Source organism: Staurois parvus, unplaced genomic scaffold (genome assembly GCF_062004578.1).
Source record: "Staurois parvus isolate SC_StPar_1 unplaced genomic scaffold, SC_StPar_1.0 ptg000019l, whole genome shotgun sequence".
Classification (NCBI taxonomy): Eukaryota; Metazoa; Chordata; class Amphibia; order Anura; family Ranidae; genus Staurois; species Staurois parvus.
The window spans coordinates 19,586,624-19,600,111 of record NW_028317815.1 but is presented as its reverse complement, the minus strand read 5'-3'; the positions used below and the strand labels follow the sequence as shown (position 1 = coordinate 19,600,111).

General features: G+C 40.1%; 1 protein-coding gene across 3 annotated transcripts in view; it reads right to left on the bottom strand.

Annotated features, from left to right (window-relative positions):
- The window catches only part of RELN (reelin), a 547,755-nt gene that overhangs the window by 418,851 nt on the left and 115,416 nt on the right, over positions 1-13,488 (bottom strand). The window lies entirely within an intron of this gene.

Genomic DNA, 13,488 nt, shown 5'->3' with positions numbered 1-13,488 from the left:
ATGACATCAAAATAAAAACAAAAGTTAAAGATAGAAAAAAATAATAAACATAAACCGTCTGCTCCCAGTGTCCAATTACAGTCTAAAGAGGATGGTCCACTTAAAAAAAAGAATGCTGTGTGCTATGACCTCTGTATTTAGTGCTCCCAAGTCACCAAATAATCAGAAAGTGTCACCTCCTTACCAGATTACCGGGATCACTAAGCAAAAGAGATCAAAAGCACTTGAACACATATGTAGGATCACTCCCAAGGTCCACTACCACTTTCTAAACACATTCATTCAGTCCAAAATTCGCAGGAATGCCCAGCCTTTCCTCAGCGATAGTAGGAAAGGAATTACGTGATTATGTCACTGGCCGCTGACCCTGCCCAATGACATCGGCGAGGTGTTAGATGCTTTATGTACACTGTGATTTTTTGTAAGTATAATGTATATACACTGCTCAAAAAATTAAAAGAACACTTTTTAATCAGAGCATAGAATTAACCTCCCTAGAGATATGATTATGTCCATATTTCTGTGCTGAAAGGGGTACATTATTTTGCATGGAAATATGTAATTTTTTAGGCCTGTAATTTTTAGGAATAACTCACTTGAAATCTGTCCGAACAAGAGTCTAGTAAACATCCCAGGTATGATAAAATTTGAAACACGAAATCATAAATTATAACAAAATAAATAATCATAAAAAATAATAATATAATAATAATAATAAATTTAATTCACCAATATAATCAAACAAAAAACACTGAAATTTGAAATATAGCGCTAAGTTCGCACATCACTGAGCTTAGTCGCAAAATCGTTTTCAGTGTCTGATGACGAATTTCCCCACAAATCATTAACACTCAATTCTGCAAGTAGTTCTAATTTACTATCGCTGTTCTCTAGCTGGTCTAAAACTGCTTTTGACCTAAAGGGACGCTTTTTGGACGCCATGGACTTTTCTCAGTTTCCAGGCAGAAAGAACAGTAAAAATGCAGGCAGGGCACAGGACAAAGGAGTACGTGCCATTGCCAAAAGGTCTGCTGTGTCTACCAGCACAGTCTCAAGAGCATGGAGGAGATTCCAGGAGACAGGCAGTTACTCTAGGAGAGCTGGACAGGGCCACAGAAGGTCCTTAACCCATCAGCAGGACTGGTATCTGCTCCTTTGTGCAAGGAGGAACAGGATGAGCACTGCCAGAGCCCTACAAAATGACCTCCAGCAGACCACTGGTGGGAATGTCTCTGACCAAACAATCAGAAATAGTCCTCATGAGGGTGGCCTATGGGCCCGACGTAATCTAGTGTGCCCTGTGCTCACTGCCTGGCACCATAGAGTTTGGCAATTGCCATTGAACACCAGAACTGGCAGGTTCGGCGCTGGTGCCCTGCGTTTTTCACAGATGAGAACAGATTGACCCTGAGCACATGTGACAGACGTGAAAGGGTCTGGAGAAGCCGTGGAGAACATTATGCTGCCCGTAACATTGTTCAGCATGACTGTTTTGGTGGTGGGTCTGTGATGGTCTGGGGAGGCATATCCATGGAGGGACTCACAGACCTCTACAGGCTAGACAATGGCACCCTGACTGCCATTAGGTATCAGGATGAAATCCTTGAACACATTGTCAGACCCTACGCTGGTGCAGTGGGTCTTGGGTTCCTCCTGGTGCACGACAATGCCTGGCCTCATGTGGCGAGAGTATGCAGGCAGTTCCTGGGGGATGAAGGAATTGATACCACTGAATGGCCCTTACGCTCGCCTGACCTAAATCCGATAGAACACCTCTGGGATATCATGTTTCGGTCCATCCGACACCACCAGGTTGCACCTCAGACTGTCCAGGAGCTCAGTGATGCCCTGGTCCAGATCTGGGAGGAAATATCCCAGGACGGGCATGCATACAAGTACGTGCATACAAGCATGTGGGGGCCATACAAACTACTGAGTACCATTTTGAGTTGCTGTAATGAAATTTCAGCAAAATGGACTAGCCTGCTGCGTAAATTTTTCACTTTGATTTTTGGGGTGTTTGAATTCAGTCCTCTGTATGTTGATCATTTTCATTTCCATCAAACGATGAGGCATCCTTGCGTTCCTAACACATTACCCAGTCCATATCAGTATAGATATCCAGCGAGATATTTTTCCCCATTTGAGATCTGATGTGTTTTCAGTGTTCCTTTAATTTTTTTGAGCAGTGTATAATAAATGGCGAGGTTTTAGCTCTATGGTCTCCTATTGTTTTCTTCCTACTGTTTTTGCAGCAAATAATGTATATTCTTCTTGTATATTCCCCAAAAAAGTCTCTACAAATCTGGCAAAATGACAGGCAAAAATAAGTATATTTTACTACATCTAATGGGGTTGATTTACTAAAGGCACATGGACTGTCCAATCACATGCAAGCAAAAATGCAGTTTTTTTCCTTGATGTGGTTGGGTATTTTTTTTAGAGTGAAGCTTTACCTCGTGTACTAAGCTCTGCAGCAACTTGCAAATTACCCAGTTTATTTGCCTTAAAGTAGAACTATAGGCAACACTTTTTTCATTTTGGATAGAGTAAGGGAGGGTTATAACCCCTGTCAGTTTTCGTTTTTGTTTTTTTTGCTATCTGTGTCCCTACTAGATGATGTCCCCTCTATTATTTTTTGTGGGGACAACCCCAAATTTGGAATTTTCTTTTCATTTCACTTTCAATGAATTGGAAAAATAGAGAGAGTGAATCTCCCTAACGGGGGCAGAAACAGCAATAAAAACCTGAAAGGCGTTTTAATAACCTCCACTCTATCCAAAAGTTAAAAAAAAAATCCTTTAGTTATTTTTTTAAGTAAATCAACCACAATGATTTCCATATTTCCATATCTAGGTTTCTATTCACTACTGTGCAGAACTGATCCAAAAGGGCAGAAACTACTCAAAATTGCCTTTTATACTTTTACATTTCTTAAAGCGGAGTTCCGGGTCCCCCTCAAAAAATTAAAAGTCAGCAGGTACAAATACTGTAGCAACTGACTTTTACGGCTCGTTCACACCTTGGTGCACAGATGTTAGTTTTTCTGCACGCGTTCTGCAAGGACACAATGAAATCAATTGTTCTCTAAGTGCCTCACAACACAACACTATTATCACAGATTTTTTCTGCACAGGAATCTGCAATGTGTATAAAACTCACTGAAGCACACATGAAAACTGATGTCTCTGCAAGTGAAATCTGCATGTCAGTTTCCATCAGTTATTCTGCACATATGGTAACTTACCTGTCCATGGGTCCAGCAGTGATTTCATCTGACCCGATTCTTCAGTTGGCTTCAGGTGCTGGCGCTGGCATCTTCAGTATGGTTAACCGGAAGTGGAGCCTTGCAGCTTCATAGCCCATTTCGAACTGTGCATGTGTGATATAAATAGGCTGTAAATAGGCTTCTAGGATCTGTGAAGTGTTCTAGAAGGCTGTTGGCTTTAGGAGAGGGGGCCAAACTTCTTCCTCAGATCCCTGCTGCAATCTGACCCAGAAGTGAGAGAGGGTACCTGTCAAAACCGGGTACCTGCTCCCCCTTCCCCCCCCAAAAAGTGCCAAATGTGTCAGTGGGGAGGGGGGTGGCAGACAGGTGGAACTTCCCCTTTTAGGCGCAGTTGCACTTTAAATACTGCATGCCTGGACCACTAATTAATTGCCGCATGCATTTAATTATGTATTTCCTTCTGTGAATTGAGTTTAACGCCCTTTCATGCGGTATTTACTGAGCGTTTTGTGTGTTTTGCAGTAAATACCATAAAACGTACTAGTCAATTGACAGTTTCAGGATCATATGAGATATTTAGGCAAAATGTGTCCGGACACCTACACACCACATGGGAGTTGCTTTTGTGAATGGAGCCCATTATGTCTTTAACCTTTTCTTGACTGCGCTATAGCTGAATGAGTTCTGTCCAGTTCTGAGAGGGTGTCATATGATGTCCTCCCAGAATGCACCCATTGCTGTCTGATCACTGTGTCCTTTAGACACAGCTGATCACAAGACTTGGTAAAGGGCAATCACAGCAGCCTTTTACCATGTCATCATCTGTGTACAATCATAGCTTATCACCATGTAAACAAACTTGCCAGTTATCTGCAGTACTTTCCTCATGCTGTCACAGCATGAGGAAAGTACTGTCGATAACCGGCAACTGTGAAAGCGGAAATATATACTGATAATCAGGGCCCTGATTATCAATGCAGCCCCAAAAGTACCCATCAGTGCTGCCCAGCATTGCTGCCAATTAATGCCCAACAGTGCTGCCCATCAGTGCTGCAAATTTGTGTCCATCAGTGCCGCCAGCTAGTGCCATCTGTCAGTGCCACCAGTTAGTGCCCCTCAGTGCTGCCTATTAGTGCTTATCAGTGCAGCCTATTAGTGCCCATCATTGCCGCCTATCAGTGCCCATCAGTGCTGCATATCAGTGCAGCCTCATCAGTGCCTCCTCATCAGTGACCACCAGTGCCACCTCATCAGTGCAGCCCATCAGTGCCCATCAGTACCTATCACTGCAGCCTCATCAACGCATATCAGTGAAGGAGAAAAATTACCCGTTTAAAAAATGTTATAATAGAAACAAAGAAAAACTTTAAGTTTATAGTGCACAAAATAAAACACCCGGTGGTGATTACATACCACCAAAAAAGTTCTATTTGTGTGAAAAAAAAATTATAAACATTTCATTTGGGTACAGTGTTGCCAGACAGCGCAATTGTCAGTCAAAGTACGGCAGCACTGAAAGTTGAAAATTGGCCTGGGCAGGAAGGGGGTAAAAGTGCCCAGTAGGCAGAAGAATTATCACCAATTTTTTTTACATTACTTAGGAAGGGTGCCTTGTCCAATATCGCGGCAGTGTTTTAGGGCACCCAGAAAGATGGGACAAAGCACTACATGTACTTTGTCCCATTAGGAACTAAATGTAAACAAAGATGGATAATTCTTCTTCAATGTGTATAAATAGGCAAGCCCTATTTTTGCTATCTATGTCCCGCTGGGGAGATATATCTTCAATTCTTTTCTTGTAGAAACAACAAGAAGTGGGAGGAAATCTCAAATTGAGGGGAATTCCCAGTTTAGCATGCTGTTGCCAGAACATTTGTGTCTGTTCAAATATTTCCCCTTACCTTTTGCTCGCATTACTATTCAAAAAATTCAGATTCTTCCTCTTTTTCTGTCTCAGTGACAATAGTGACATAACAAGTAGAGGGGTGAGTCTCCTCAGTGGGGACACAGATAGAGTTCTGTTTATCTGTGATGCTGCAGGAGATTTTACTTATGTATGTTGAAATTGCTATCATTATAGGAAAGAAAGCGAGGGGAAATCTCTCCAAAGGTGCTAAGGATAGCATAGACACTTTGGCTGAATATACACTTCACATGAGGTGAAGTAATATAAAATATGGTGAAATGAGGAGAAAATGGTCCTGATTTATTAAGTGTGGTTAAGTTAAATAATTAAAACAAAATACGCAAAGTGAGTAGCTGATTTACTAACATGTTAAATAAGGTAAATTTGTGTTTATTTTAAACAATTAATGTAATGCAGAAGATTCAGAAAAAAATTCTCTTACACCTGGCTAAATCTTCTCTCTGATTCTACAGTACTAAGAAGGGTCGAGCCATGTTAACTGAACTGCATTTTACAGACATATATAAACACAGTGTTATGCACAAACACAGTATCAATGCAATATTAATTAGTATACTTTAAATTGATATACAAAGGGCTTAAAGCTTACGTTTAATGATTTTTTTTCTACAAAATCAGCACAGGGAACATTACTTACATTTAATGAAAAGTGTCACTTGTGCTGCTGGATGCTGTTCTAGTTTAAATCCAAGGTCCTCTGCCCACCCACTCCCCCAATAATTGAGAGTGCTGAATATGCTTGCCCTTTCTGCCCATTTTCTTCATTCACAGAATCTGTACTATAGCTTCCAGCAATGAAAAGACATTCATGAATGGAGGAAGCATACCTTTCAGTCACCTGCCCATCCTCCATTCACAGATCACTTTTCATTGAATGAAGCTATAGGAAAACATCAATGAATGGATGAGGGGGGAAGAAGGGGTGGATATATGTAAGAGAGATGACCTATTGTCTTAATTAGTATTGTATTTAAGAGGGGTAGCAACTCTGTAGAGTTTACTCTGTAGACTTTACTCGTTGGAAGTGCAGCAGTACAGAAGTTGCAGCAGGACAAAAATGCATAGTTTGAACAGCAGTAGCTGGATACAGTAATTTAAGTTATTGCTAAATTCTTTACAGTATTTCTAGTTGCTTTTCTTAAACTGTTTACTTTTTTAAACCTTGATATTGTGACTGTGTTGCTATTGGTGATTGTTTACTAACTACTGGAGTAATTGTTTTTGTGCTGCTGAGGTGTTGAGTACTGGGTGTTATCAAGTAGCATGTGTTGAGTACTAGGTGTTTTCAGTTGTTATCAATCAAAGCATATGTAAGAGAGGGGACCTGTTGTCCTAATTGTTGCCTAATTAGTGTTGTATTTAAGAGGGGTAGCAACTTTGTAGACTTTAGGGCTCATGTACACTGCAGCTGATAAACTCACGTTTAGGAGCTGGTCAGCGTTTTTTTCAGCAGCCCCTGAACTCACCCTAATGTTTTCCTATGTGTCCATGTACACATCGTCATTTACAGTCGTTTACAGGCAGTTGAGTTTACAGTTGTTTTTTTAATGCAGAAAACTAACTAACAGCATTTATAGGTTTTTGAAAATTATTTTTAACTTTTCCATTTCCAGATGCTGTCCAAAGCCTTTTTTTCATCATGAAAAATGCATGCAAAGCATTTTCGCGGTACTCAAATGGACCTAGCACACCATACTTTGAGGTTTTGCATGAAGAAAAAAATATGTTAGACACTGCTGCAATAATTTCTGCACAGAAATGAGCTGGAACACATCCAAACACCACAAAAAAATCTCAACAAATACTGCTCTCTCTGATTCTGCTCTATTTCTCTCAAAATATCTGAAATTGTTAATTTTTTACTGTTTTTTAGTGCATTCTGGGCATTTTGGAAGGTCTCCTGAGGTTATCTTTAAAAAACACTTCTAAACACAAACGCTCATAAACGCGGTCTGCAAACACAGCTAAACAGACGTTTTTTAACCTACGTTTTCCAGCAGTCAGTTCCCATTGTTCAGAAGTGTCCCGTGTACATGGGGCCTTACTCTGTAGACTTTGCTCACTGGAAGTGCAGCAGGACAAAGGTGCATAGTTTGAACAGCAGTGGTTTGAAAACAGCAGGAATTTGGAAACAGACAACTATCTTTGGTTAGTACTTCTGTTTGAATTTAAGTAAATTGCTTTTACATGATGACATTGCTTGTCTAAAACTGGTTAGTGCCTTGCAGTCAGATACCAGGAGGCTGTCAAAGCCAATTTGTTCTGTTGAGCTGCCTTGCAAAAAGCCACCTCTTCCTCAAAGACTGCGCAGGAGAAGGGCAGTGTGGACAACTGTTGGGTCAGGAAGAGTGAGGCCTGTGGACCATAAACAGGTAGCTTTTGGTGTGACACTGGGTAACTCCTATAGTGTTCTTTCTGAGCTAGAAGCAGATACAAAGGTTGCAAATGTAACTGATTGTGAGCATAGGAAGGAGGACCCTGAGAAAAAAAATTGCTTTTCCAAAAGGAACAGTTTTATCTGAGGTTCCATTCCAGACAAGTGTTGTGGATAAGTCTCTTAAAAGGAGAAGTCATCTTCTTGTGGGTGATTCAATTATAAGAGGTGTTTCTTTAGATAATCATGTGGAAGTGTCAAAGGAATTACATGTTTACCTGGTGCTACTGTTAGGAGAGATAAAAGCCATATTTTGGAAATTGTCAAAAAAGCTAGTGAAGAGTATAATGTTGATGTCGTCGTGCACCTTGGCCCAAACCATTTCTCCCAGAATGATGTGTGTTCTGTACAGGAGGATTTTCAGAATTTTGGACACTACCTTCAACAGATAGGGTGTATGGTTACATTTTCGGAGGTCTTACTTGTGCATAATGGACAACAAGAGAAAGTGCTTGGAATAGCAGAGTTCAATGTTTAGTTAAAGGATTGGTGCAAACTTGAAGGTTTTGGTTATGTTAGTTACGATGCTATCAGGTGGTCTGACATTAATCTGTACAAAAGAGATGGTCTGCATTCCTCTCACAAAAGGGCGCCGATGATGCTTATTAGTATGGAATTTAGGACTTTTTTGGACATGCATTTAAACTGAGAAATGGGGGCAGAGATGTAATTGTTGAGGAGCATTTCTGTCTCCAGCAGGTTGAAACAAATGTGAGGAATTGTGTTGCTAAGGACAGGGCTGATGGGGTGGTCACTTCAATTAAAGTTTCTGATGATAAAAATAAGATAACTCAAATGGCAATGAAGGGGGAGGTTTTGGTTATGGGTGACTTTAACATGCCTGACGTTAACTGGAATTTTCAAACTGCTATTACAAGCAGGACAGGTATGTAATGGAAGCACTGAATGAGCTTTCTCTAAAACAGTTAGTAAAAAGTCCAACCCGAGGTGATCATATTCTTGGCCTAATACTGACAAATGGGGATTGACTGTCTAATGTTGAGGTAGGAGAAAATGTTGGTTCTAGTGATTACCGATGTCTTTGAAATGGGTGAAGTTCTAAAAATTAAGTTGAAAGGCTGGAGCAAAACGACAGGAGTAAGTAATCTGTGGTCACTGTTAAAGTCTGCCACCCTGGAGGCAACTAGATTATATGTCAAGCAAGTTAGTAAGAATAAACGGAAGACAAAAACAATATGGTTCACTAAAGAGATAAGCAGGATAGTAAAGGGAAAAAAAATCAGCATATAGGAGATTCAAGGAAACAGGAGGTTCTGGCGGACAGAGAAGAGTATAAGAATAGACAAAAGTAGGCCAAACGCATTATCAGTGCTGCGAAAGCACAAAAAAAGGAGGAAATTGCTAAATCTATTAAGAAAGGAGATAAAACATTTTTAGGTACATTAGTGATAAAAAGAAAAAATACAATGGGAGCACTAAAATGAAAACCGGGAGACCTGGATGTAGCAAACCACTTAAACAATTACGTTTGTTCAGTCTTCTCGGAAATAAATTATACTAACAATAATAAGTTGGGAAATCATATTGGCTCTAGTAATGATGGTTCATTTTTAGGATTTCCGGAGACAGAGGTAGCATAGGAACTGGCTTAGTTAAAGAATAATAAAGCAATGGGCCCTGATGGTATTCATCCGAGATCTTTTTAATCAATCTCTTCTAACAGGAGAAGTTCCCCATGACTGGTGGACAGCTAATATTGTACCTATGCACAAGAAGGGCAGAAAGGTAGAAGCTGGCAATTCCAGGCCAGTGAGTTTAACATCGGTTGTAGTCAAGTTAATGGAATCACTCCTGAAAAGAATGATCAATGATCACTTAAAAACACAGAACTTGCTGGATCCAGCAGCATAGCTTTACTAAGGGCAGATCATGTCAGACTAATCTGATTGGATTTTTTTTACTATATTATGAAACAGGGTGGTGCTGTGGACATAACAAGGCATTTGATACAGTTCCACATAATGATCTAATACAAAAGTTGTACAAGCTAGGAGTTAGCCCTTGGGTGGTCCAGTGAATATGCATCTGGCTAAAGGATACAGACCAGAGTGTGGTTGTAAATGGGGTTCACTCAGGAAAGAGACCACTTACTAGTGGTATACCACAAGGCTCTGTACTAGGTCCTGTTCTATTTAATCTATATGTAAGTGATATACGGTCAGGTCCATAAATATTGGGACTGTCACTATCAGTGAAGCAAGCCATCATTAGGCTGAAAAAAACAAAACAAACCCATCAGAGAGACAGCAAAAACATTAGGAGTTGCCAAAACAACAGTTTGGAACATTCTTAAAAATAAGGAACGCACCAGTGAGCTCAGCAACACCAAAAGACCCGGAAGACCACGGAAAACAACTGTGGTGGATGACCGAAGAATTCTTTCCCTGGTGAAGAAAACACCCTTCACAATAGTTGGCCAGCTCAAGAATACTCTCCAGGAGGTAGGTGTATGTGTGTCAAAGTCAACAATCAAGAGAAGACTTCACCAGAGTGAATACAGAGGGTTCACCACAAGATGTAAACCATTGGTGAGCCTCAAAAACAGGAAGGCCAGATTAGAGTTTGCCAAGCGACATCTAAAAAATCCTTCACAGTTCTGGAACAACATCCTATGGACAGATGAGACCAAGATCAACTTGTACCAGAGTGATGGGAAGAGAAGAGTATGGAGAAGGAAAGGAACTGCTCATGATCCTAAGCATACCACCTCATCAGTGAAGCATGGTGGTGGTAGTGTCATGGCGTGGGCATGTATGGCTGCCAATGGAACTGGTTCTCTTGTATTTATTGATGATGTGACTGCTGACAAAAGCAGCAGGATGAATTCTGAAGTGTTTCGGGCAAAATGATCTGCTCATATTCAGCCAAATGCTTCAGAATTCATTGGATGCCGCTTCACAGAGCAGATGGACAATGACCCAAAGCATACTGCAAAAGCAACCAAAGAGTTTTTTAAGGGAAAGAAGTGGAATGTTATGCAATGGCCAAGTCAATCACCTGACCTGAATCCGATTGAGCATGCGTTTCACTTGCTGAAGACAAAACTGAAGGGAAAATGCCCCAAGAACAAGCAGGAACTGAAGACAGTTGCAGTAGAGGCCTGGCAGAGCATCATCAGGGATGAAACCCAGCGTCTGGTGATGTCTATGCGTTCCAGACTTCAGGCTGTAATTGACTGCAAAGGATTTGCAACCAAGTATTAAAAAGTTAAAGTTTGATTTATGATTATTATTCTGTCCCATTACTTTTGGTCCCTAACAAGTGGGAGGCACATATGCAAACTGTTGTAATTCCTACACCGTTCACCTGATTCGGATGTAAATACCCTCAAATTAAAGCTGATAGTCTGCAGTTAAAGCACATCTTGTTCGTTTCATTTCAAATCCATTGTGGTGGTGTATAGAGCCAAAAATGTTAGAATTGTGTCGATGTCCCAGTATTTATGGACCTGACTGTAACTAAAGGTTTGTTGGGTAAGGTATGTCTTTTTGCTGATGACACAAAGGGGTGCACTAGGGTTGATATCCCTGGAGGTGTCTGTAACATAGGACATGATTTGGCATTTCTGGAAGATTGGTCAAAAACGTGGAACTTGTAGTTCAATGTTTCTAAATATAAAATAAAGCACCTAGCATAAAATAATCCCTTGAAAGAGTACAACATTGGGGGTACTTATTTCAGATGATTGCAAAATGAGCAAACAGTGTGGCCAGGCAGTGGGGAAAGCAAATAGAATTCTAGGATGCATCACTAAAGGGGTCACGAGAAGGAGGAAGGAGGTTCTGATTCCTCTATATAGATCTTTAGTTAGACCTCATTTAGAATACTGTGTCCACTCCTGGAGACCTCACTTACAAAAAGATATTGATAAGATAGAATGAGTCCAGAGACGGGTAACAAAAATGGTGAAAGGTCTGGGGGATAAAACATAACAACAGGAACATCAAGTGGGTGAATAAGGTTCAGTAGGGCAGTATTTTCAACACAAAACCAAAATCAAGAACACGGGGACATGACCTTAACTGGAGGAAAGCTCAAAACTAATCTCAGAAAGTACTATTTTACTGAAAGAGTAGTTGATTCTTGGTATAAACTTTCAGCAGATGTAGTGAGCCAGTCAACAGTAAATTACTTTAAACATGCTTCTGACAAGCATAGATCTATACTCAGACAAAAAGTTAACAAAAGAAAAATAAAACAAACAAACCACCCTCCCCCCAAAAAATAAATAAAACAACACAAAAAAAGGGCAGACTCGATGGACCACTCTGTATTTTTCTGCCATCACATTTTTATGTTTCTATGACATCATCAGCACTCTTGACAAGTACCTAGGACAGGCCTTCTGCAAAATATTTATATTTAGGTAGAATGACTACCAAATTATCTACTTCTTTGAGAAACAACTGGAATGCATATAAGTGCTTGTACACAGAGACTGCAGCATAGACATAGCACATGAGCCCTATTGTGCAATGATTGATGTATTGAAATCTCTTATCAGACAGGGAAGAGAGGCTGATTGAAGATACAAATGTGCTAAGAGTCATTCACTGAAAACCACACTAGATTTTCAACCATTGACTATGCATAAAGGAAGCCCAGATGTTAGTAAACAAAGAGCACCATAAATGCCACTTGTTCATTTCACACCATTCACAATAGTTTGCGTTCAAGAAAAAGCCTTAGAAGACATGTTGGGAACAAAATAAAGTAAACATTAGGAATGTTGTACCTATTATGTAGGAATGTACATGGCTGTTGGGTTTGCAGACTAAGGCTTGTGTAGTGTGGTATTACTGAATGTGATTTTCACATGGATATACATGAATATATTGAAACCTCAATATTTTGTATTTTAACATTATTTATAAAGCAAGACAATGTAGCAATTGAAAAATATGTTGAAAAACGAAGTGTCCTAATCTTTGCTATTTTTATTTCTGTAGTTCTGATTAAAAAGATCATTGATATTTCATATTAAAAAAATATGTACAACTGTTTACTGAAAACACATAATGGTTGAACAAATTTGGGCTGCCAGATCAATTAAAACAACTTATCTGACCACAGTATTACTGAAGTCTCTATTTGCAGGCTTATTAACTACTTATTTTTAAACTAAACAAAATGGTGACATGTAGGATTTTTTTGAGAGAAGAGACCCAATTGGTCTCTTTTGTCACAACTGCTTATCCCTGCCTGTCAGCGTTTATGTACACTGAGATGCATATGTGCAGCTCAGTGTCCATTTATAGCATGCAATGCTATCACTACAATCAAATGCCCAAGAAATCCAAACTCAGATGAAAGAAAGAGAGAAGACAAAAGCGCCTGTGACAGCTGAGAGCACTGGCACCACAGAGCTAGAGGGGATCACTTGACAAGTAAGACTGCCATAAAGTGCTACTATGCAGTGCATACTAGTATATGACATAAAGTTCTAGGGGTGGCATTTTTTATACTGTGATTTAATGTGGTTCCAAAGCATAAACATTTTAATTTATTGCATTCTCTGCATTAAGGTAAAAAAGATGTTACCACTTGCTGTGCCCCACCCTCCTCACTAAACATTTACCTATATTAATCTGGTCCTCTGTCAATCCAGCACTGTGCATGGGTGCATCAGCTCTACCCACATTCCTGCATTCACTGTGAGAGTATTGGAGCCATTGGTTTAGTTAAAAAAATAGCCCTTAGAACCTCTTGAATTCTGCTTAATCTGCCATTTCATCAGCCACCACTAGATGGGTTCTAGAAGAAAATGGCCAATGATCAACATGGTAAGTCTCTGTGTGCATTGTTCTGTGCAAACTAGCAGGGCACTCCACCAAGGAGAAAGATAACCAGCCTCACACATGGAGGAAAGAGAGGGAG